Raw genomic sequence first — 27,415 nt, 5'->3', positions numbered from 1 at the left:
CAAATAGCACTCCTTATTGACCACTTGACAAAATTCAATCAAATCACGATATTCGGAGAAAACAATAAAAATTATTTCGATTTTTGACAGGCATTGACGTGATATTTTCTATGTTGACTCATGTTTAAAACGCAATAGTTTGTTATATAATATAATAATGCGTTTGTTTGGGATCCACAGCTAGGTTATTAAACATCTCTGTTGATTGAATTTGCAAATGATTTTAGTACAAGTCTAGGATAATCTCAGGCATGCCTACATGATGATTTTCGAACACCATTTCCTCAACTCTAACTAATTGACATACGGCGCTCAATCTAAGAAATATCTAAATGGTGAATGAAGTTTTGTTTTGTAATATCTTGTCTTTCCGATTCAACTGATAGGCTTGTTTTTTTGTAGTATTTGGGCCACCACTTCTTAAAATAAATTACGTCTGTGTTAGCATTTATTTAACTAGAAATAAATTTTTTGCACTATATTTCATAATAATGTCAATAGAAATTGTATTATACTTTTTTGGCTCTCTTTAATACTTCGAACACCTTACCATTTGGTAGTAAGAAGGGCCACAAATGTTGAAAAAGTGTTGGATGAAGGGATATTGAAAACAAGCAATTTTTTGCATGAGCTAATTCGGAAGATGTGATTTCATTAAAATAGAATAGATTTGGGTTGATAATAAATAAAACTCTCCCTCACCTTTCAATCGTTTTTGGATTGAATTTGGAAGGAATGTTTTACTGCACATGTAGCTAATAAAAAATGTCTGGCTAGAATCACGCTAGAACAGAATTATAATTCCATGTTAGCTCTCAGATTAATGTCTAAGAAGCAATAAGACTTTGTATCTTTCTGCTCTAAACAATAGAATATGCGATGTTTAACAGAAAACTGTCAAACTGCGAATCACGCCCTTTTACAAATAAACGATTGAATTATATATGAATTAGAGATGTTAACAACTAAAAGAAACTTTCTAAATCATATATAAATCTGGACGTGGTTTATAATTTGTTGCCGTTCAATTAGAAGTTTGTAGTTTATAAAGTTTTGTACTCTGGTAGGGTATCTAACTAATTATTATTTATTACATTGTGGCCTCTACTGATCGTTGTTACATGTGACTATAGTGGCAATTTAATTTGTTAGTTTATTTTGTGGAGTATACTTATGAATCTAGCAATTTAATAAGTTACACATCTAGCATAATAACTACGTGAATTAATTGGGTAGTGAAATTTTATTTTCATAACAAATACGTTTCAGTAAATTTACATTTGAATATAAAATACCAGATATTTGAAATGATTAAGCTTGACGTTAACTTTAATCATGTAATTGCTTTTGGTGTCGAATAAAGTGAAAGTTTCTACCAAAGATGACCAGAAAATTTTGTACAGAATAAAGGTTGGGTCTCCCGGGCTTCCTTATTGGACGGACACTTACTTCACTACTCGATCCAGACATGACGCAATCACTGTTGAATCGGTTATCCATATTTCAATATGTCTAACGACTCCAGCAATAATTTTGGGGGTCAATGGTCTAAGGGATATGTTTCCAACGAAGGCACTTTGGCTGTCAACCACACCTCACCGTTCAAATGACCATTAGGATGAGTTGATAAGCTCTTCTTCGGCCCCGATTGTGTTGCTCGAGTTGCAGACGTTGGAATTGTCTCTAAAATAGTGTGCGACTACTTTGCAAGGCTATGCAAACTTCCGAAAGAAGAAGTACCATAATGGCCATGAAAAACACAATACCTTTAACTTAAGAATTTGTTGATAAAGAAGTTCTAATTTTAATGGAAGGCTAATCCTTTCAACGCCGGAGATATGCTTCGTATAAGTATAGATGTTAATTTATTTAACAAGCTTCTGTTTATTATCTTAACCCGTGAGTAAATTATATACTGATAACACATAATACCAGAAAAAGATTATGTGTCATTTATTAGAATATGAGCTATTTATACAGATGCATCCAAACAATGGATTTATCACATTACAAAATTAGAAAGGAATTCGAATTAAAAATATTTACTTCTTCTGGAATAATTGTTATTCATTATCAAGGATATGAATTTTATTCAACTAAATATTACTAGAGTATTCTAATAATTCCAGATATCTGGTCGATATTAATATCTATTTCACTGTCAATTTATGTAAGCGATTATTTTGAGCACCCCTCCAGCGTAGAGCTGGAGATGACAATGAGTAACGTTTGTTGAAGTTGGGTTAATATATATATATATATATATATATATATATATATATATATATATATATATATATATATATATATATATATATATCATGGCTAAAGGCACATTTATATTGAAACTGTTGACAGTTCAACTAAACAGGAATTTCGGACATATATGAATAATGATAGATTCATTTAATTAAGTAAAAATGATATTTTCTCGCTTTTGATATATCTTGTATTCAAAATATAAGATCGTACCATATACCAAATGCTAGACTATAATTCAGCCCACTCAAGAGATCTATAACAAAAATATGATTGTTGTAAGTGCGTTTTAGAAGGTAATTTCCCAAGATTTTTCTCAAAATTCAGGAAAACTCCAGAAACCAATATATGATCATATAAAATAGAAGTGACCCTCTCAAACTGCATGTGAGTTTTATGATAGTTGAGATAATTTATGTTTACTTTATCTTCCTTATATCTTATTATATACTAATGTTCTGTTGACGTGTTATTATGTTTTCATTTAGTTAAAATATATTTCCCTTATTTATCGTAATCTCGTAAATCTTTATGTATAAATTATGTATAAAATGGCTAGGAATGCAGATGCCTTTGCTTGGGTATTTTCTTTGCCTCTTGGTTACCCTCGATCTCAAAATCCTGTGGGAGTTGCTGAATTTGAAATAAGGTTCTTCTACTAGGTTAAATCATAAGGTTTCCCTCCTTGTGTTAAGACTTGGGCAGTTGAATATGGATCGAAGTACTCGACTATTGTTTTTCGTGGAAATGATCTTGCTTGTTATATGAACTAAGCATAAAGTTGTTGTGGGTGTAGGAATCATTTTTATCATAAATTAGATTTAGTTCTATTTCTAGCAAAAGTATAGACAATAAAATAACATTTTATTGTCTTCATCATCGCTATAAACTTATGGATTATATTACAACTCAATTTTATGCTATAGCACATTTTCTTCTATGAAGATAGGGTATATTTCTTTTATTACGGAAGCCAGTGCTTTGAAAATTAATATTAAGACTCATTGAATCGTTCTGATATAATTAAATGTTCCGAATTCTCAACCATTCGTGCCAATATATTCATGTTCACACTAATTTTATTATTAATTATCTATTATTGGTATGACTTGTGTCTATATAACGTAATTTTTCGAATTGATTTTTACTAAACCTCCAGACGTCTTACTACTACTAAATCGAGTATTCAAAAGCAATTATTTTCTATTCATTACGTAATATCTTGAAAATAATCAACAACTTAATAATAATATCCTCATTTTACGATACGATTCTCAAAACTTTGCGGAGAGTGTTTTGAAATATCTTGAGTACGTAATTCAACGGAATCAAATATATCACAAAACTAAATTTAATTTCACATAATTGTTCTCATTACAATCCTTGTTGAGGATCGAGCCTATTGGATAGGCAATCATTCATACTCTCAACTGCGTATATTGGACCCTCTCAAAATTATTCTTTTATACGTTTCCCTATCAACTACGTATTCTCGGATTCCTCAAAACCATCCGTTCAATAGGATCTCAGACGCTCGACGCCAAATTCGCTTTCACACTTTCAAACTTTAGACAGTACATATGGACTGCATACTCTTTCAACATTTCAATATAGAGGCAATAGCGGAGAGTGTATGTTAAGTCTCTTCGCCGTTCTCAACAACTTGGCCTGTCGTATTCAACGACTTGGCGTAATTAACGTGAGGATATTTTTTTAAAGTTTACAAAATTCAACTAATTCAATAACTGAGGCCGACCAACTTTCCGAATGGATTTCGTTCTAGTCGTTGCAGAAAATCCGCCGTTTTCGACAGAAATTTTGTTCACCGATGAAGCCTCATGGGTTGGTGAATAAACTAAATGGTTGTATTCAGAGTGATGGACAACCCGAAGAGGTTCAAGAAAAAACAAATGTTTGGTGAGATTTATGGACCGGTAGAATAATCGGTCCATGTTTTTTCAAATCAGGGGTCGGCCGGAAAAAAGACCATTTGACGTCTGAAAACGAAGCCCTTGGTCTTGATGACATTGGGTTCCAATGAAATGTGAAACCGAATTTTTTTTACAGCGAGATCAATTTGGCGAACAGATCATTGCACGCTTTGAATCAGTGTCTTGGCCAGCTATAATAGAAGCTGTAACATTATACATCTTGATATTTCTATTGGGTGCAATGCAAAGTATAAATTTGAGGCTACGACTAAGGCAATAGAGAACCAATCAAATACTTGAAAATTGGAACATTAGAATGGAATTTATTAGTCGTAGTCGAGGACAACATTAGAAACAAATTATATTAAAAACATAATTGTCATGAATGCTAATTTTGTATGATAAAGGACATTATAGAATAAAATTGTAGTAGTTTATCAACGAATATTTCTTGAGATACAAGATTAATTTTGTAGTGTACTTACTTAAAGAGTAACCACCAATCATTATTGATGTGAAATTTTGTGTTTCGCAAGTCTTTATTTCAAGAAACTTTCTCATAAAATTAATTTCCCATTTTCAGTTATTTAATGCTTCGTTCGCTTTCGCGAAAGCTGCTTTCCGTTTTTAGTAAACGAGGTGTCTCCATCCAGTCGTGTTTCATGTAAAGTGTTTATGTTAAGGATCTCTTTCGCTTCATAAACCGTCCGATATTTGCATAATGGTAATCAGTATTTATATTAGATCCTAAAGTTTAATGACTTCGAAGGGAAAATAGAATTTTTGATTTGCCTAATTTAATTTGTTATTCAAATAGATCATTTTGCATTAAACTGCAAGTTTTTTTTCACTTTAAGACGATGGAAAATTATTCTTCAAAATTAACTTTACAGGTTTTAGTGGTTATTTTTGAATCAATTTAATATAAAATGACAGTATGACTCGAGACAGTAAATTGAAAATATTTTGTGAAACTGATTTTTGCATACAGAGTGCTGTTTATGCATCCAAATTTTCTTGATTTTAGGTCTCTTCTGCTTTAAAACTAATTTCCTTTACAATTTTTTAAAAACAGTTCAAAATTTGACGTTTCACCTTTTTTGGTCTTTATAAAAATATGATAATGACATTAATTGGCGTATTTATATTAATCAATAATCTACATCATGAATATCAAAATAAGAATAGAATCAAAATAAAAATTCGTTTTAACAAGGAAGATCAATTTTTTCCTTAGTTTTTACATCTCAAATACGTAGCATTAATCAATAATTATTTGTAGTTGTATCAGAATTTACAGAATAGATCTATAAATTTTACTTGAATTATTTAGGTCTTTTCTTCCATTTATAGCTATTTCGTTCTTATGAATAATAATATGTCTGTATTTTGTTACGTTTGCTTGTAACAACTTCCGGACATAACGCGGAAATTACAGTAGTTCTTTCATCATCGTTATACCAGTTATCCACGGCAATGGCACGGAATCCAACATTGCACCGAACTGGTTATTTTGGGATTGAAAGTGCATTTCTCCATTTTTCGATTCCTGCAAACTAATGGGTATTGATTGAACAACTGGGTTTTTGAATTGACATAACCTAATCGATTAAGGGATACTTGTTAACCGCAAGGGCAATTATATTAAGCCACGCTTTTCAATTTCCTGGAAAATGGATTATTTGGGTATTACCTAACTTGAGCCTGTGGTGAGAAGCTCATTATATTGTGACCAAATATGGTTCGGTGTATTGTTATTGTCTGAGTGTTACAAAATGGAATATTTTAATGGAAAACTATCAGATAAGATGCTATTTTCCTATAACTTTCAAATGAATATGAGTTCGTTTTAACGGAACTACGACTTTTCATTATTTGAAAACATTTTACATAATACTGCCAATTGATAAATTTCGATACTCGTATGAGAAAACTGTTTATTTTGGGTAATTATGAGGATAAAATAATTTGGACTGTAAATCAAATATTGTTTTACGTGAGAAAAAGTCCCTCAATTACAGTAATTACCTTAGAAAGGGATGAAAAAATTCGTTCTCTCGTATTAAAGGATCGTGGAATAAAATTCCTTAAAACCGATATTCAAGTAAATATTTCAAACGAACGGGATATGATATTTGGCACGAAATCTTATATATGAAAAATGTATCTACAATGTGAGTGTTGCAATTCCTTAATTCTAATCAAAAGCTGGCTCATATAAAAATTCAAGTGAATGTGAAACAAGAGTATAGTCGAAACAATGGACATCATCTGAGGAACATGCTCTTCCAAAAAAGCTGAAGCTGTTGTTCCAACTAAACAGGCTAAAAAGTGTTTTTGAATTCCAAAGATGTAAAGTCTATTTAAAAAGAGGAAACGAGCCACATTTATTGAAGAAAAGAATTTTATTTTATCACGAAAATGCGTCTGCTCATTGCTTCATTCGCAATATTCACCTGACTAGCTCTTTTTGATTACTTTCTGTTTCTAGAATTGAAGAAATGGCATAATTGATAGCTCCAGACAAATGGAAAGCAGAAAAAAAACGTATATTTTCGAAAATTTCGGAATATTCTTCTTTTGATGGTTGCAAATTAGCTGTACTAATTGAAAAATGGAATATCTTTTATAGTAAAGTAACTTTTTAATTGAAAATTTTCAACACACTTATATTAGATTGGTAAGTTTTTATGTAACGTCGATTTTTGCACTCCAAAACCTGGTATATATTAAAAATTTTGTACTAGGGACCTATATCAAAACAATAAATTCATAAATTCGTGCTATAACCACGAAACGTGCTCAGACTTGTTTATCCCTTATTTTCATAATTGAAACTAACGTGGTATTTCTATAAAGGCAATTCGAAAACCATTTATCTCATCAAAGGAATGTAATGGGCACACAATTTACCAACTTATTGGATAAGTTACCGACTATCATAAAAATAAATAATAGTTAAGAAACCTAAAAACCACTCTTTAGTAGCAAACAACTCAAAATTGAAAAAAATTAAGGGTATCTTTTTTTATTTCTGAACTTCTCAACTTTTTTGTACTCGTTTTGACCACATATCATCATTCTACCCATATGTCCTAACCATCTCTATCTCTGTGCTCTTATTATATGAGTTATACTTATATATTCTAATGTTTCTCTGGTTGTTCTTCTGTATACGTCATTTTCTTCAATTTTACCGTAAATCTTTCTAAGTACGTTCCCAAATTTCTAGTTTATTTGAGTTTTTTTTTTGTTTATTGACCATGTTCTACACGTGTGCGTAACTGAAAGTCTTATCATTGTCTTATTCCAGCTTTTCGTGATATATCTTTTAAGTACAAGGCTTCGATACTATTCCTATTACTCAATTACCTTTTTTCTATTCCTTTTTCTATTTCTCTTTCCTTGTCTTCTTAATTTATGACTTCAATATTCGATTTGCTAAATTTTTTCTATTCTATAGTTATTATTACCGTAACAATTTTTGCCATGTATTTTTTTTCCTCATCGATTACGAGACCATAGTCTCTTGCCTTTCCTTCAAGTAGCTTGAATACGGTTTGATGTTTTTTCCTGAATCATGCCGTGAGTACACATTTTTTTAATTTATTTTCATAAATCAAATCTCAGGTTTTTATACCTCTTTCCCTTAATATGATTTGTTGAACTAAGTTGAAGATAGTTGAGTATAACGGGTCTGCTTGCCTCAGATCTTTCACTATCCTTGGAAATACTACACTTGAAAGTTTCTTTGCTCTCAGTTTTTCAGATCGTCATTTCTACTAGTTTCCTCAATGTATCTGGTATATTCAAGGTTTCCATTATTATATTTTTTCTATTATCTGCTTATATGCAGACTTATAGTTTTTTCATAAACATTATCCTGAAGTTGCTTCATAATAAAAACTGGATCTTCTATAGATCCAACTGACTTGAAGCTTTCTTGCTCTTCTACATTTGTAGTATTTTTCTAATCTGTTTTCTAGTGATGTTGCGCCAACTTGGTATGTTATCTAAATATTGTTATTCCGCGGTAGCTAATGCATTTGTCATTATGACGTTTTTTAAGGAATCTCTACTAATTTCTTCCTCCTATTCATTTTCACTTTTGTTCACATAAATGATGAAATGATATCTTTTATTGATAATCATAAGAACTGATACCCTTAGACGAATAGTGTTAATTATTTTTTATTTTTAGTACGGTTTACTGTTAAAGCTATTATTCATTTACAATGCATGTGAGTTTGTTGAGAAAAATTATAGTACATCATGTTTTTAGTATCTCCAGTTTATTTTTATTAAAATATGCGTTACGTACACTTTTATTATGATGTTATTATGAAAAAAAAATTCATTAAATAAACCGTTTTATGTACAAAACAAGTTGAAATAAAACTATTTTGAAGTTGAGGCGTAGTCACTTAGGTATTCAATATTGTTTCCTGAACTTAAAGTTTTAAATTGGGTTCTAGGGGTGCGAAAGTTGATAATTCATTTATCTTTAAGTCTATTTCCTCTTAAAATGTATTCCATATTAAATAGCACATCCAGGTACGTGATGTAAGTTCATCAAATTTCAGGTATAATTGCAAATTATATGTCTACTTCTAGAGGGGTAGTTAAAAAATATAGCTAGTAATGGGTAATAATAGTTGTTAGAGTACATGGTGAATCAATCGTACTATACTCACTTATTATTAATTGTAGATGAAATTTTATTCTTCGTCTTTTACTTATGGGATAGTAATACCTCATTATTTCTTTCAGTATCATTTCTGTATGAACATTCGTTTTTCATTACTGTTTTTGACACTATAATCATCGCCTCGAAAATATACTCATTTCTGAATATTACATCCACAATCATCACATACATCAATACATTTTCAACGCATTCTAATGACTGGAATCAGGATACTTCTTTTAACTCTTCCTTCGCAATAATGAGGGTGCCTCTAAATGATAATTAGAATTTGTGTAATAGGAGAAATTCAGAAAGCTGAAAAGTTAGATGAAGTACAAATATGAGACAAAAAGAAAAATATCTTTCTCGATCCACGTGAATGGAGTATAATCGTTGTATAGGCGTAAAATAAAAGGTGCTTGCTTTATAGATTTCCCTACATAGCCTTATATAATGATCGACCAACTAGGATGCAAATGTAACATTACACATTACTCAGAGTTATTAAAAAAATTATGGTCGATACTTTTTCAAGCATCATCATCTCACCACCTAGTCCAAGCAGATACCAATTTGTTACTCAAAACTAAAATATATATGCGATAAAATGATCTCAAGTGGCATAGATTATATTAGACGTGTGCTGCCACAAACTGAATATTTATTAAAACGAATCCAATCTACAAGACTTCAACATAATGATAAACATAAATAGTTTCCAGAGTTGTGAGTGGTCAGATAAACAGCACATATAATTATAATGGCTGATGTGAAAAATACATTGATTTTTGGTGTTGTGATTGGTCGGATTTCAGCACAATAAAAGGTATATATATACGAGGTGCCGTCACGTATCGATGTCATAGGTGTGTGGTGAACTTTGATAAGGTTTGTTCCAACCCATCAAAAAACCGCCCTTGGTACGGTGAAGGTTCTACGCAATGTTGCAATTAGGCGATTACCGTTACACGAACGATTCTGTTTTGTGTTTCAATCGACTTAGGTATCGTTTGTGAACCGTTTCCGGAACGGTCTTTCTGATACTTAATAACAAGTACTGTTACAAGAACCGTGCATAGGAGGAGATTGCGCAGAAAACATCTATAAACACTTCCGATAACGTTCCAAAAACGATCTCGACTAACAGGTTGAACAAATTTATAATAAAACCTTATAACTAATAGTGTTAGTAAATATCTGTCCAATTGTTTGATTGTTTGATGCGAGTAGTATCTTTCATCTTAGTTCGCTTTTTGTATTAAAAAGGCTTGGAAGTATAGTGTTGACGTTCCTAGGTATACAGGTAAATTGTTACTCTATCTGAGCTTTTACTGGAGATTGTCAAATTTGTGTAGCCATTTTATTTTATTTTACTGTTGTCATTGTAAAACCACAATCAGAATCGAAATTATTTGGTTTTTTCCTTCTCTTAAAAACTAACATAAACACCCACTAACCAATCTTATGAGTATCTGCTTAAAATATCTGGTTTCTATTCCTTTGATATATCCGTTCCATGGACGTTCCAAATATCTGAGGCTTTCTAGATGAATTCGGTTATACACCGTCTTTAAATTGGTTTTATTTTTATATATTTATTTATTATATATCAAACTCGAATTTTTTTGAGCTCTTTAGGCTTATATTTATAGTAAATATCCGAAGCCCATTCCAGGTAATCAGCTTAAAGGGCTGTTAAAAGCTGAAAAAAATTATCATCTTTGGAAATATACAACCAGTTTTAATTTAATTTCATTCAGATTTTCATTTTACGCTCTGGCATTTTTGACGTAGCGGTCAAGTGCTTTTAACCTATTTAAAAGTTTGTTTATAGTCATTAAAACTGTTCATAACATAACGGAGGTGTTTTGCCTCTATTAGTTTTTCTTTTATAAATCTAGGTACAAGAAACAATACCACAATTTGTATGAGAGGTAATAATCGACCAACCGACATTATTCACAGACAAAAATCACTTGTTGGTTAGAGATAGAGAGACAGAGAGAGAGATTCGTTGGATAATGGATATTTTTTATAGGAGAAAGGTTTGTTGGAGCTGGCCCTCATACAGGAATTGCTCCTCTGCAGGGCAGGAGTTGTGGAGGTTGCGTGGGGCTCTGCTTGCTGGCCTGGTTGAAAAGGAGGAAAAATGTATTACCATTGGTCAGAAGAAGACATAAAGAGAGTTCTATAAAAAGCAGAAACGGTTCTTCTCGGTTTGACGATACATTTTTTTGTTTTTGTCTTTTTTTTGTTCTGTTTTGTTTGTTAGCTAGCTTAACTAATTCCATTTATATGTGGTTTGTCGAGAGCCACGTATTAATAGTATACACGGTTCTCGACAAAGCACATATAAATGGAATTAGTTAAGCTATTTAACAAACAAAACAGAATAAAAAATTCTCGCTCAAACAAATATGCCGCATTTAAAAAACAACAAAAACATCGCTACGAATAGAATCAATAAAATCAAAGTTAAGTGATTTCCATAAAATACTCATAGCAACGTGTGAAGTCCAAAAAACAGAAATTAATAATTTATCAGAATAAATAGAATAAGTTACCGATGATGATTCCAGATTAATTATCCTAATTGCACGTCTAATATCTAGAAGTATGAAAATCACAAATTTATTGAATTTCCGTCAAACGCATGTAAAAAATTTATATTTTATACGGATGACAATTTTCGCAACTGAACATCATTTTGTAATTTACGATATTTCTCTCATGTTATTTGACATTTTAATGTACTTTTTCTAGCTTTGTAGGTGTTTAAAATTTATTCGTTATATTTTATCAGTTCAACTCTCTTGTCAAATTTTTCATCTTTGAAAAGGTTCGCATCTACTTGAGCAACTAAAAACTTGTTACCATCTAGTTCCTAATTTCAATTATAATTGTTTGATTAAATTGAATTTTCTTTTTTGAAGAATGTTAATAATCAACTTCTTAAATATGATGAAGTACTTTGAGTTCATACTTTCATGCTTTTATGTGTTAAGCAACCTTCAACTTTACACAACTGAAAACTTTGTAAATTCGCTTCAATTTTAATTATTTGTAGAGTCGAATTTGAAGCGTTTACATCACAAATTTCGATCTAATCTAACCGACCTCCCATGTTAAATCGCAATTCTATTTAAAGCGAAATCGATTATTTAAAATGATTCTGTTTGTTTTCGACTAATTACGACCAGAAGCTGTATACTAAAATTATTGAAGTTCATTATGAAAGTGACTAAGGATTGTAGAAAACAGTTATTTAGTTATTTGTATTCATTAACTTTTGTTGAAATTATTGTGCAATCTGTAGCTGTATTGCATCAACAAAAAAAGTGCACAAACATTTTAAAAGATACATTACGAAAACTTAAATCACTGGGACAATGAAAAAATTGAAAACAAACATTATGAGACGTCTATCATGATATTACTTAATCAGAATCTCAAAGTTTGCTTTTCTGATTATTAATCCTCATCATCAAATTTTCAATATATTTTGGGTTTTGGATTATCTCATGTTGATATGCATTATGAAATTAGCCCTAGGTGGTGCCAGTGAACGTCAGAACGTGGCGCTCTGGCGTGTCAAGAATCTTATACAGAGTGGGTAAATGAGGAACTTTTACCATAAGTAAAGCAGCACCTCAGGAAGGATATCATGAGGCTACTAAAAAGAGTCAAATTCTCTTTTTTATTAATTTACTTTTTGTGAAATTGACCATAAATTTTTTTAATTGGCTATATTATTTACATAGCTCAATCATTTTTCTAATTTTCCCTGATGCAGTGCACTAGTATCGAGCATTTGAATGGTATGAGCTAGACTTTCCAGGACCGGCTTTTGAAAAATCAATTTAGGAATTTGTATTGAATGTTGCACCCTATAAAATACAATAAGTAATTCTCAAACTACATGAATAACTAAAGAAAACGACATATATGACAATGTTATAACATTTTCGTTCAGTTTTTGGTATGCCATATCACATAATAAGGTATTAGAGTTGACCGTTTAACGTTTATTGATATTTTATACTCATTAGTATACAAGAAATCATATTCTTTCTGTGCGTATCTACGTTACGTACTATTTTGTTAGCTTTTGTAGAGCTCTCAGGGCCGAGACTAGGGTATCCGCTGCCCGGGTGTAAGAACAAAATATGCGGCCCTAATCAACTTAAATTAATAAAGTTAAAAAAAGGCTACGCAAACGCAAACTTGGATAAACACGAAAACGCGACATTAGAAAAATAAAAAAATCTCACATTCTCAAAGTCTAAGTCTAAGAGTCAAATACCAAAAGAAAAGCCGCGAGCCGCGATCCCTTTATTCAAGTAATCTATTAATATATTTTGTCGTTTTTGCGGAAAGCTGCTTATTCTTTATTATTACCTATTTATTATCTTTTTTCGCCCGAACGCACATTTTGGTATTGTTGTAATAATAAGAGAACAATATTTTGGAGAAATGCCGCTATCAAAGACAGGCACTTTGCGTTTTGCGACTAAATATTTTTTGCATGATGGGGTTCTGTTATTTTTGTCGCCCCGTGCTAGTGCCGTCCTGGTGCCATACACCCCTTGCGCCCCCGGCATGGCTCGGCCCTGTCGGTTCTGCTGGTTAATGGTAGAGCTACTGCTAGAGATTTCCGTTCCAGTTCCGAAGCTCCAGTCATCCAACATTTGGGTCAAGCAAAAGTAAGTATAGTCTTACAAAAAGATCATCTGTACATATATCATATTCAAATGGTCAGCGACTACATCCTGGATGTGAAATCCAAATTTTGAAATTTTCTAAATGACATGATGGACCATCCTTACTTTCTAGTGGCAGTGAGACAACATCTAAATAATGAAACAGGCAACAGATAGAGCGCAAAGGTATAGAGAGAAATGCTTTGTGCTGTAGACAAAAAGCTTATAAAAACATAAAAATAACTGAATAAAGATACAGATAAAATAATATATATAAATAAAGAAAACTACAATGAGATAAAAGGTAAAAGTAATAGGTAATAATTAGTATCTAAGTTCATTGTACAATTAAACCAGTATGCAACATGCCCGGAATTAATTATTATTATTAGAATAAGTCGTTTACAGAGTAGAAGGCACTTTCCAGTAAATATGCCCTCAAATTATTGCGAAACGCGATGATATTGATTTTATTTCAATTGACAACTGATTATACATTTAACTAATTCTGAATGTGGAGTAGGGGCCGTGCTCTAAGTGGATAGCCGTGCAACGATCTTTCTGAAATTTGAGAAGCGTGTTTACGAATTAGGTAAACGGATTCAAAGATGAATAAGGAAGGAAGAGTCAGAATTTTTAATCTTTTAAAGAAGTTCCTGCAGTGAGCTCTGCTGTTTAGTCCAAATAAATATCTAACAGCTCTCTTATGTAGTTTGAAGATTCGCATAAATTGAGTCGCACTACTCGTACCCCAAAAAGGAAGGGCATATCGGAGATGCGACTCAATGAGGGTGTAACTGTTATAGAGGTGGATAAGTTTAGTTCTTTGGAAAAGGCGGCAATGTGTAACGCCAGTTTTAGGGAAACTAGTATCGTCTGATGTCTAGAGAAGCGATGTCATTTATAAACATAAGAAACAAAATAGGTCCTAGTTCTGAGCTTTGGGGCACTTCACATTCTATTGGCTTGCAAGAAGACATCGTTGTATCAACCCTTACAAGTTGACTTTTGTTGGTAAGGTATAATTTAAGCCATGCGAGAGCTGTTCAAATGAAACCGTAATACTGCAATTTGTTGATTAAAATATTATGATTAACACAATCGAAAGCCTTAGAAAAATCATAATTTTTTGCAGTGGAATGATGGCTGTTTAGGCTAGGGTAGACATTATTTAGTAGGGAGAATATAGCATCTTTTGTGCATTTGTTACTTAAAACCCAAATTGATGGATAGTAAGTATTTTATATTTAAACAGAAATGATAAAAGCCTCTTTTTGACCAATCTTTCAATGATCTTATATAACGTGGGAACGATTGCAATTGGACGATAACTCGATACTTGATTTATCTCATCCTTTATGTAGAGGTAGAATTATAGCCGTCTTAAGGCAATTGGGAAAAGTCAATAGTTTTGTTGCAATTATTGCAGTTTTTCCATTTCTCATTGATGCATCTAAACTACATAATTTTATTTATTGTGTAAAATTTTTTGCTTGTTATAGTTATTAGTTACTGTTTTCTATTTATTATATTTATCAATATTGTAATTCGATACAGTTTATTTATAACATTCATTTAAATTAATACATTATTATGTGATATATAAATATTAGTGAATACATTTCCAGACATTGATTTCAGGTTTCTCTCTGCTGTGTAAACTGAGATCATAAAGTGACATAAGTTTATTTGTTGTGCTTTTGGAATAAAATAGTGTCTGCCCCAAATCACTTCATCCTATTCATGTTGAGTTTAAGATATTGAAGGAGACCAAAGAAATGCAAATCTTAAATAATATCTATTTGCATATACTGCAATACTGACACGCTCGAGCTTTTGATAGTAAGTTTACTGTTGCTTTCGCATAGGAAATTTTATTAGTAATTCGAAATTTCAGTTTATTGTTCAGAAGGTTTTCGAAGTCTTGAATACACTTGTCACTGTCGTAATCGAATATAATGAACAAACTAAATAACAATTGACTCTCAGCATAGCGTACAATACAAATTGGATTAAATGAAGTTTCTTAACAATCAACTTCAGGCTCTTAGTTTGACTATGATTTCTCATTATTGTTTCAAAACCTATATACACGAACAAGTGCTATTTTTAAATGCCCTTCTATAAATCCAGATCTTAAATATAGTTCTCACTCATACGGATTTTGTCCCTCATAATAAACTTTTCTCAAAGAAGCAATTGTTTGAAATCTTTTAAATGGGACTATACATTCTGCTCAAATTTTTCAGTTGTTATTCATTATCGATAAAATTTCCAGTTTTGTCTGAGAAGTTTCAGTCCTGAACCTAAGGATGTTGGGACATTGTTACCAAAATTTTAACCATTTTTAGTTGTTTTTTTTAGGATTATTATGAAACTGGTTAAAATTGAGTGAAGAGCTGTCATTAACTGTTATTGGAAATCTGTAGTTTGCCACAAAAAAATAAGCATAATTCGTCAAACTCTAGAATCGATTAACATAATAAAATAGGACAGGCCTCGCGATCTATTTTAGGAGACGAGTTCAGAACATAATAATAAGAAGCAAACAAGGATATTTCCTAAGGTTCAAAATGTGAAAAAGTATTTTTCATTTAAAACAAAAATAGTATTTTTGAATTAATAATAGTATCATGGCACGACGCCTCTATTTCGTAATCCGTTCTATAAATATCGAAGGATCTTTGTATGTGTGTATGTAAACAGCACCACAAATAAGTAGGTCTACATTTTGATATTTAGGAAATAATTTATTATTGATTCTAATATTTATTTCTCTTTCTTTTGAATATATTATTTATCATTTTATCGGCATAATCATTTTTTAAAAGCTCGGCCTCTGACTTTAGAGAAGACAATGTAGGAAACAAACCTCAGACTCTTGTTTGTACTATGGTTTATTCATATAGTGGTTTTAAAGAAGAATTAATCTGTTAAGGATGAAAAGAAAAAAGATTTTATATATAACACATCACTCAATAAGTCGTGTGACTAAGAAAAACACATTTTTTTGCCAAAAATAGATTTTATTCATCAATCTAACTTCTCTATGCCGTGCTTGTAGAAGAATTTGTCCTTTAACTCGAAATAGGCTTCAGTTTGAGCTAAATTTCTCACCGGCGAGTATTTTTTGAAATCAGCGAATAGCCAGTGGTCACTGAAGGCCAGATATGGACTATAAGGTGGATGAGGAAGCAAGTCGATTTCAGTTTATTCAATATTGATTGGAGATGGTCGATGAATAATATTCTATGACCATCCCAGAATACTTAAGCCATAACCTTCCCATCGTTTTAATCCCGAATTGAAGTGATGGAACCATGTTTTATTTATTGTCACATATTGACGTAAAAAATCTGATTTATTACGTGTAAACATGATCAAACACTCCTCTGTATCATCAATATGTTGTTGTTTTTAATCGACTCTGAGTAAACGCGGCAATCACTTTGAAAAAAACTTACTCATGGTCAAATGTTCATGCATAATTGTAAACACACCGCCTTATGATATCTTTAAGGCATCAGCTATCTTTCGCAATTTTAATTTACGATTAGATATAATCAATTTGTAGATATTTTGATATTTTCTAGAGTAACCACTTCAATTGGACGACCAGAACGTTCACCATCATCGATGTTTGTAAGACCAATTTTAAATTCAGCAAACCAATAAATTTTTTGATAGAGCAGAGTTCGATTAACAGCTTTTATGCCATTGCAGAGCTTGTACAGTATTTTTTTTTCACTAAGAAGTAATGATAAATTGACATCATGATTGATTTTTTCTTCATTTGAAATTTTCGAATAAAGTTCTCATGGTATCCTGATATTATTTGGAAAAGAGGATTGTGAAATGAAGTTTTTTATGAGTTGATATTTGTCTCTCATTATAAATTTAATTTTTAGGTACAACAATATCGCATCAGTTACATAACAAGAAAAAATGGAATGCTCATGTTTACTAATGACTCTTCCATCACTAATAATACATACAGAGAAGGATGTGTGAGAATTTATCATTCGGGAAACCCAAATATCGAAATTCTTTTTCGATGTCGTTACGGCTGAGATGTAACAACTATTCTTTATACTCACGGAGATTTCAAGTGTCATCTGTCATTTATGATGTAGGAGTTCTGAAAATATTTTACGAAGCTGTCAGCGAATTTGTGAAAAACACGTATGTTTGAGATGAAAATCTTCTAAGTACAAATACAATTTCAACTTTTTAGGCAGTCACGGGGATTTTTATTCAAAGTACTAGATTGAAGTACATTACTATTTCTTACTCTTAAAGGAGATTATACGAGGGTGGTTTGATGAAAAAGTGACTTCAATGGTGTAAAGAATATTTTCTTCCACAAATGCCGTCGTTTTTACATTCTTTTCTCAACTACGCTTGGTTATTTGTTTGTTTTGTGCGAATCCGCAATCTCGATACATAATTTGGAATTCAATTTGGAGATACTCGAACACCCGAAATCGTTTTGAAACTTAAAACAGTTAAAATCAGTACATGTTTGGTTTTTAGATACTATTTTGCTTATAAAAGCTTATTTTAGCCACAGTAAGCAATTAAAATCCATACCAAAATTCTAAAATCTAAATTTTTGGTACAAAAACATACTTTCATATTCATATTCATACGCTTCATATTAGGTCGTTTATATCACTAAATTGAATTAATTTTTTCTGACTAAGAAATAGATATTTCACTACAAACAATACGAGCGCATTCGAATGTACAATTCCTAGGCCTTACTAACGCGGCATAAGCAAAATTATCTCCATCGATAAGTATATATGAAACCTGGATACACCACTTCACTCATGGATATAGAAAACCGCAATGGATTGCTAAGAGCGAACCTGCTCCAAAAAAGACAAAGACGGTTTCTTGTGGTGCCGGAAAAGTGAAGGCGATTATTTTTAGGGAAAGACATGGGGTTTTGCTCATCGACATCATATATTGATAAGGTAGAGGTAAAAATTGTAGAAAACCACTGAATTTAAAGAAAAACAAAGTTTTTTTCTATCAGAACCAAGAACCTTCTACACTTCGGTGATTGCCTTGGCTAAAATTCACGAATTGCACTTGGAGTTGCTTGGACACACACCGTATTTACCAGATTTGACCTCCAGGAACATTTTCCTGTTTCCTAACCTTGAACTTGCATATACTGGAGAGAAATTTTGATCAGACCAGGATGGTATCGCATATGTAAACGTGTGTTTTGAGGAGAAAAACGGCCACTATTATTGCTGTAAGGGTAAAGACTTGAAAGGAGATTATATTGCAAAATAAAAATGATTAATTTAATTTTATAGGATAGACAAGTTCTCTCATTTCAGCTAAGTACGACACTATAAAAATATATCAAAATAATATATCAAATTTAGGAATTCCACAAATCTATCGCGTGGTTTCCAAAAAAAATGAAAATGAAACATTCATCTCTGGACCATTAAATTGTATGTTTTCTTACATATGATATTAGCATAACGAGGACTAGAAATTTGAATATAAGCTTGTTCAATACAACTATACAATTATAATTGTTTCCACCACAATAACACTCATCTCATTTGAGATCATCTTCTTCCAATAGTAGGAAGATATATAAAATAGTTTCATCAGATTAAAGGCCACTAATAGTTTTTAAACAAAGGTAACCCTCAACAAGGCGTCATTCAGTTGAGAACTTAATATTCCAGCTCAATACTCAATAAGCAACATATTTACAATTGATAAAACACCTCGAAGGCGAAACAAATATTTTGTGTTTAGAAAATCAAAACCCAATTTCAATTTGACAGCATTGTATTTCCAATTATTTCCAAATAAAATTTTCTTTGATAAATGGAGATGAAAAATTTAATTTGATCATTACTTATTTTTGTGAGAAATTTTATGTACTGATATAATTAGTAGAGAATTGAGCCAGCGACAAAGTTTGTGTTTGCCAGCCATGGATATTAGATATAACGAGAGACCAAATAAAATATTTGTTTTGTCAAAATTTTGATGAAATGACAATACAGTTCTGTTTGAATCTACAAGAAGCTGGATAATGGATAGTTAACCAATTAGCAACCAAAGCAATTTGAGAATTTTACTATGGCGATCAACGAAGTGTAAGGTGTGTCGTCCTTATGGAAAAGTACCTTCTTCGAATGCAGTCGCTTTTTTGCAATTTTGCAATTTGAAAATAGACGATGAGGACAATAAGATGCGAATCATTGCAAAAAGTCCAACCAATTTTGCTTAAGCCGCGTCAATAAGGGCTGGAAAATGTACATTTGAATGCTTCTAAAGTGAGCAAACCGCACCTAACGCTTGGATAGCTTATGCATGCATAATTCTTCAGTAAGAATATGGCAAATGCATTCTTTCGACATACCAATTGCCTCTTTTATCTTTTTAACCTTAATCCGATGATCGCCAAAACTATTTGAGGAACTTTTTCAATGATAGCGCTGGCTTTCATAGTCGAGCTACACATTCTGAGCTTTGCGCTGTGGGAACAAATATAACAAATTCTTTGTCTTTTTTGTCAAGCATCTGCCGATGGGACATGATTGTGAAGATACGAATAGAATAGCAATTTTTTTCATGTAAACTCTTCTAAATGGCCAAGAAGTATTTCTCATTGATTGTTTGATTGTTTGGTGTACCAAATGACGGTAATCGAAGGAGCAGTGGTTTTCGTGAAATTTTAGGTTTGTTGAGAGCCTCTACTATTTCTTGGAAGCTAATTGGATGATGTTAGAGCACCATTTCCTCGACTTTTTTGATGTTATCGTCGTTAACAGAGGTGGATGGGCCACTCAGATGAGACAAGTTGACGACGAACTCATAATCTTGACTGAAGGCGTTTGCGATAGAATAGAGTGCCAAAAATACTTACAACAATTCCGTAGCCGTAATGTAGCACTACGGGTTAAATTTAATCAGTCCCCGAATCTTCTTGTTCCACTCAGAATATTATCGACTAATGATACGATTTTGGAAGGACTGAAATTACTTATATTTCAGTTAATATTGTGAAATATTACAACGTTTTTATATAAAATAGTTTAAACGTGTGGCTATCGTTCCAAAATAAGTTTTTTTACAGAGTTACTTATCAGTTTATGTCAGAAACCCGATATATAATGTGAAGTTCGATCATGTCAGAACAAAACAAGTTTTCCTAACGTCTTCTCCCTAAATAAACGATGTAGAGGAGAATGCTTTTTGTCACCCAAGTCTATTATCTTGTATCAGAATCGACAGGGAAATGCAAAAATTTTCACATTGTTATTCTTTAATAAAAATATTCTTACTGTATACGGAGGTTTTGCATCACATATGGAGCGAAATCGAATGGAATGAAAAATGGGCACTACAAATTCCACAATATCAAAGAACATTTGAGATACTAATGTTTTATATAAAGGATAAGGAGGATTTCTATAAGCAGAAGGGTTTGTTGGAGTGGGCCCTGTTATAGGAATAACTCCTCTGCAGATTTTAGCTAGAAGAAAGCGAAAGGATGCTTGCAAGCAAAAACGGTTCTTTGTTTTTAGTTTTTTGAAAAAAAAATGTGTTCGTGACCTATTTACCCAGCGACTCGGTTAAGTTTCTCCAACCAATCTGATTAGTTCTATTTAAATAATGGACTAGTTGTCGTTGTCGAAGATCAATTGTCATAGCCATAGTTCCGGAGATCCATTTTTCGACTAACCAATAACTAATAAAGTCAATTTTAATCTTATTTTATAATTGGGAAATGTTTACATCGTATTATTTTAAAAATTTATTCAATTTTAGTCAGTTGTTTTAATATTTTATCCATATTTCTACATATTTTCAAATGATTTTACATGTTTCGATTAATTAAGCGATATCACGGTTCATGATTAATGTGAACTGTTTATCACATGCACATCAATTATGAACTACATCAGTAATACAACATCTAGGAAACCATCCTCGAATTGAACGTTAGTGATTTACTTACATAATTAAGAATTATGCATTCTCAGATTGTCTGTATAAAATAAAAAAGACTTGTCGTGGAAACGTTAACGAAATCATAATTAACATTACCTAATAATACATGTGGATCTTGGAAAATAAGTTTAAATAGTATGTAGAACTGTGAAAGGTGTCCGACTCTCCTTACGATCGCGAATTCCAAACATTCACATAGTCGGCGGATTCCAAAAGTTTTTTTACAAAAAGGGTCTCGAGGAAAAATATATTCACTTACAATTATTTCAGCCTTTGAAAAGTCCTCGTATATCTATTAATTCTGTTTTACTAAGAATTTGTCAATTGGTTCATGAAAGCATTCCCAATATCTATTTCTTTTTAAATCGAATCAAATGCTATCCCAAATTACATTATCTATTCTTTTGGTATATATTGAGTGATATAATTCAGGTGTTTGCGAAGGTTTAATCTTTAGAGTAAGAACATTTAATTTACCACTGAATTAATTGTAGAAAAAGCTTTACATGTGTGAAATTTCCAAGTTTAATTATACTGCAACAAACCTAAAAATCCCTAATGTGCCCAGACCTAAATGCCTCGGGCCGAATCCCAACATTTAATATAAACGTTAATTTTTGAGTCTTTCAAAATAATTACAAAATGTTGAGAATCGACCTCACGTCTAAAACATTCTGTTGTTTTGAAATTAACATATTTTGCTTTTCATTTAAGTGACGCGAAATTTTAAGACGGAAATGAGTTTTGTCGCAAATTAGTTCATGAAATAACCAATCACATATAAGAAAAGTGGTGGTAAGTTTTCTAATTTGTTCCAGGCGGAATATATTAATGAAAAATCATCGATTTTTATAGAATGCTAATGGATCAGCTGAAAAGTTACAATCTCGACATTATTATGTCTAATGGATTTACCATCAAGTTACTCCTTATCTTGCCGTTGAGCGTATTCTATTCCAATTACTTCCCTTTGGAACTAATTGTTTTTTAATTTCTCTGTTATATTCGACAATGTCAGTTAAAAAGGAAACGAAAATGAACTGACTGATATACCATATTCATTCAAATACAGTGATTTGAAACAAGAGTTTACTAGAGGTAAATTATCAGCAACGGCGTTTGAAAAGGGTCTAATTATTTCGTCAGATGTTAAGAAGCATGGTATCAAGAAGACCGAACACAAAGAGTTAGAAGAACAGGACAACAAAGAAGCAATATCGTGGTCTAATAGTTAGCTATGCTTAAATAACAATGAACCAGTCACAAGAAATACCAAATAAATAATACAACATAACCAGTAAACAACTACAGCTCAAAACACGAATGATTTGGCTGAATTTAAAAACTTGCTAAGGAATCTTATGGAACAGATGAATACGATTTTATATAAGCAATTAATATTAGCATAGAAGATTGGCTCTCTGGCAATCACTGCAATATATAGTCCAAACAATAAGTAGCGTTTAATATGAGTAATTATTTACTAAACTTGGCAACAGATTCTTGATACAACGCCAAACATACAAAATGAAGCTATAGACTAATAATTCCAAAAGGCGGACAGCATCTGGAAGCTATGGAATAAAAAAGACTAAGATCCATGTCAACTAGTGAAACGACCTATTAGCCAACTGATAGGAATAAAATTCCTGATCTAGTAGACTTCGGAGTTTACAACGGCATTCCACAAGAATGAAAGAAACAATATCAAGATTAGGCAACTAATATACCAATCCGAATGACTTTCGTGTTCATTTGGACAGCTTGATGGATCTACAACATCCTTCAAAAACTTATAAGAAACATTGATAATATGGTTGAACATCTTATAAAATCAATTCAGACAGCAACTTATGCCTCAACCCCAATTAAAGATAAAACTACCACCCCAAAACTCTTTCGAGGATTAAACAAAAAATTATTGAGAAACTAAAATTAAGGAAAATTTGGCAAAAAACACACGCTCTCGCTGACAAGATGCTGACTGAATCAAGCAGCTTTAGAACTAAAAACCCTAATCAGCGATAATAAAAATGATAAAATACAGAACTACCTCAGGAGCCGTAACAGAAGCAAATGATTACGATTTATGTAAAACAGTGGAAAAACTAAATAGACCGCAACTACTAAATTCTCCTATCCACACTCTTGAAGGTCAATGGGCAATAAGTAGCCAAGATAAGGCCAAAGTGTTTACCAAATACTTAGAACAAGTATTCAAGCCCAACTTCTTAGAGAACAACTTCCAGAGTGAGTTAAATATTTCATGGAATCTCTATAGAACTTCTCCTAGAAAAATTTAACGTTAACCAGGTCAAAAAAACAATACAGCGGTTGAATACCAAAAAAAATCACCCGGATATGACCTAATTAGTACCAAAAACCTGAAGGAACTATCAAGTCTCATCGGGACCCAGCTCTTATCTATTTCAGAAAAACTTCTTGACCGATGACTAGCCTCGAGCACACACCTACTCAACAAGAAAAAGCAACTATATGCTATCTTAATATTCTGTTGTTAAAGGATTCCAGAAAGTTTAGGAGTAACTGATTTTATTTATGGTAAATGTGTATAAATAGGTACAGAAGGAATATCGAAATGTCAGAATTGACGTTTAAAGATGATAATTTTAAAGTCAGTCTCAGATGTGTTATACAGAATTCGTTTTAGAAGATATGAAGGATATGAGTTTTGATAAAAAACGTCTGTAAAGTATTCAACTGTTTGATTAAACTAATGTTAGTGTTACGTGATATATATTCCAGAACCAGTCAATTAAAATTTTATTATCTTCATTTTTCAATATTCTCATTTCCTATACTGAATTGTATACAAGTATCAAAATTATTGGAGTAAAATAGTAAATTATCAATTTCATTATATGGGATAAAGTATATCGTTCACATACTTTTCAATAAAGAATAATTTGAAAGGTAAAACAGATATTATACAAAGTCCAAAATAGAATTCATTAAATAATCAGCTAATATAGAGGATACTGAAGACCCCCCAAAGGAGTCTTTGATATAATAATCATTGTTATAATCATGAGATTTAATCAAAATTTCAGTTAACAAATTAATAAGAGTGTTAATTGATGCTACAATGGGTCTAGCTGATAAAGGAGGATTATGAATTTTTTACCATAAATGGAAAATTCTACAGCTACTATTACTTAAGAGGTACAAAGTCATTAAACATTGAAAAGAAATGAATCAAAATACCCTGAATAAATTTCCCTTATTTCTAGTTTTTGTTTCTGCAGATACAAAACTTTTGTCAAATTTAATCTCAATTTATTCTCAACAAAATTGACAACAATAGACTTCATTTAACCATTTAACTAAAATGTAGGTAAAGACATAAATAAACCTGTCAAGTTCCATTTTATGCGTTATTATTGTGATTCAACATGCTGGAACATAAACGATTTGCTATAAATGTCTGTAAGACGATGACAATGACAATCTTCTCTTTATATCGTTAGTTAACGTTCAATCGAACCAGATTGTTCAGTTTCTAATAATACAAAACAATTACAGTTTAAAACCTCTCAGTGTTGTATGGATCACAAAAGGGCCGAACATTAATTTATTGAATGGTGCTTCAAATTTCCAAACGCGTATTAGGTAATCGTTACTTATAGTTGTTTCAATAATATGGCGGCTTGAATAATGATTATCATTATTTGAACACAGGAGAAGCTATTCCGCTAATTTGTGAAGTAGATAACTAATTAGCTTTCAGTGTTCTATTATTTATGTTCATGATCGATCAGATTTCCTTCAATAAACAATTTCCCCAATGGAAATGAAATGAAGGCAATAATACGCACAACTCTCAACATGAACCTTTCCTCCAATCCACGTATTCAATTCCATAATTGACAATGAGAATTGACACACATTTTATTCGATTATTCCTTATTGTCTGGACAAATACCACCGAATAACATAGTTTTTACTCCCCTCTCTGTATTGTATACAACGAATTTGGATAATTTTTTGTAGATTTTAGCATTTACTAAAAAGGTATGGATTGCCCTTGTGAGTTAGGGACGTTGATATCGACAAAAAGGTCAATGAACATAATGTTCTTCACAAAAGATGTATTACAAGATTCGTTGCGGTATTAGCTAGAAAAGTAGTTGTTTTCAACGAACAATGATTTCGAATATTGAAATTCGAAATAATATACGAGCTGCCGAATAGATTTTAGATAATTTAATATATTGGACGCACCTCATATATCACATGATTTTTTTATATAATCAACAACTACGACTAGATTTCAATTAACTAATTGTTCGCAATTGAATGTGAGAGATGGCGCCAGATAGCGTTCGCTGGGGAATTAATAACATAAACCTCTGTAATCATCGATTTTACATAGGTATCCCCACATACTAGACATTGTTGCTTTTGCCCTTGAATGCTAATTTTGAGGTGAAAAATTATTTTGGGGACATATAACAGCTGCATATGTTCATGTTCATATAATCCATCCCTTCGCTCTTCTCATCACATTTTTTGGTAAACTATTGCAGTCTCCAGATTATCAATAACAAGAAATTTTTCTTTGAAAACTCCTTGGTTCACATAGAATGACCAGATCAACGTTTTTGCTTTTTGTCACGTATTGGAACATCGTGAGCTGCATTTTTCTGCATAGGTTTAATCAATTTAGTTCCTGTTTGTACTAGCAGTGTTTTAGTTTTCACTGCTTTCCTCTACGATATATACAAACACGTATGGCAAACAACATTTTCGAAATTTTAAATTTTCGGAGGGGAATCATTTATTTTGATATATTTGACATTAAAAGATGAATCTCAAATTAATTGGATTAGAAATATTTCAAATACAAAGATACCTAAGGATATTTTACAGGTTCTATCACTAGTGATGTTATATATCAAGTACCTTGTAATGACTATGACGCTGTTTACATAAGTCAGATATATCAATATTTAAAGAACAGATTAAAAGTTCATCGTAACGATAAATCAAATAAAAATGCATCAACAGGCCATGAAATATCAAAAAAACATAATTCAATTATAAAGCTTCGGAATCAAACACACGAGAAAAAGAATTTTAAGAAATGGTTTACGTACATGAGAACATTAAAGCTAATAATAATAAAATGGACCTGAGTAACTCATGTAAAATTCATAGTTCCATTTTATAAATTTCAATGCAACTAAGAATTATTTAATTGATGGCTGTTACATATTTATGAGATGTAAAAAGTAAGGAAAAATCAATTTTTCTTGTTATATTATATGTTAGTTATATTTTGATGAAGAACGAAGTATGTCGAAACATCAAAGAAGACTTAATGGTTAAAACTCGTACATTAATAGCAGATATTCATAGTCTAGGCAAAAATAACGGTACCATTGCCTCCTGATTAAAAAAGTTTGGAGTACCGTAGACGAGAAAAAATATGCATCCACAAGGAGCTTTGGCGATAGAAAACGTTCTCGAACAATCACAACCGCTGAAGATAAACGTATTATACTGATCAGTAAACCTGATCGACGACTCACGGGCCCAGAGATAAAATCTCAGATCATTGAATCCAGAGATCTGCATTGGAGTACACCAATTTAAAGGAGATTGGGAGAAGCTGTCCTTTTTGGAAGGGTGGTAGTGAAGAAACCTGTTTTAAGACATCAAAATAAAATCAAGACTTTGTCGTAGGCTATAGAACATATTAATTAAACGCATGAAAAGTGGGGGAGAGTTTTATGGATTTATGAGTGAAAGTGTGAGATTACTGGGTCCAAGAAAATATTTTGTGGGTAGATCAAAGGAAGAAAGAAGGACAGATCCAA

The 27,415-nt window shown here is 31.8% G+C and overlaps 1 protein-coding gene across 3 annotated transcripts in view; it reads right to left on the bottom strand.

Annotated features, from left to right (window-relative positions):
- The window catches only part of LOC130892690 (neuropeptide Y receptor type 2-like), a 69,208-nt gene that overhangs the window by 20,427 nt on the left and 21,366 nt on the right, over window positions 1-27,415 (bottom strand). The window lies entirely within an intron of this gene.

This window comes from Diorhabda carinulata, chromosome 4, assembly GCF_026250575.1.
Source record: "Diorhabda carinulata isolate Delta chromosome 4, icDioCari1.1, whole genome shotgun sequence".
NCBI lineage: Eukaryota > Metazoa > Arthropoda > Insecta > Coleoptera > Chrysomelidae > Diorhabda > Diorhabda carinulata.
The sequence above is the reverse complement of the archived record's forward strand: the minus strand, read 5'-3'. Positions and strand labels throughout refer to the sequence as shown.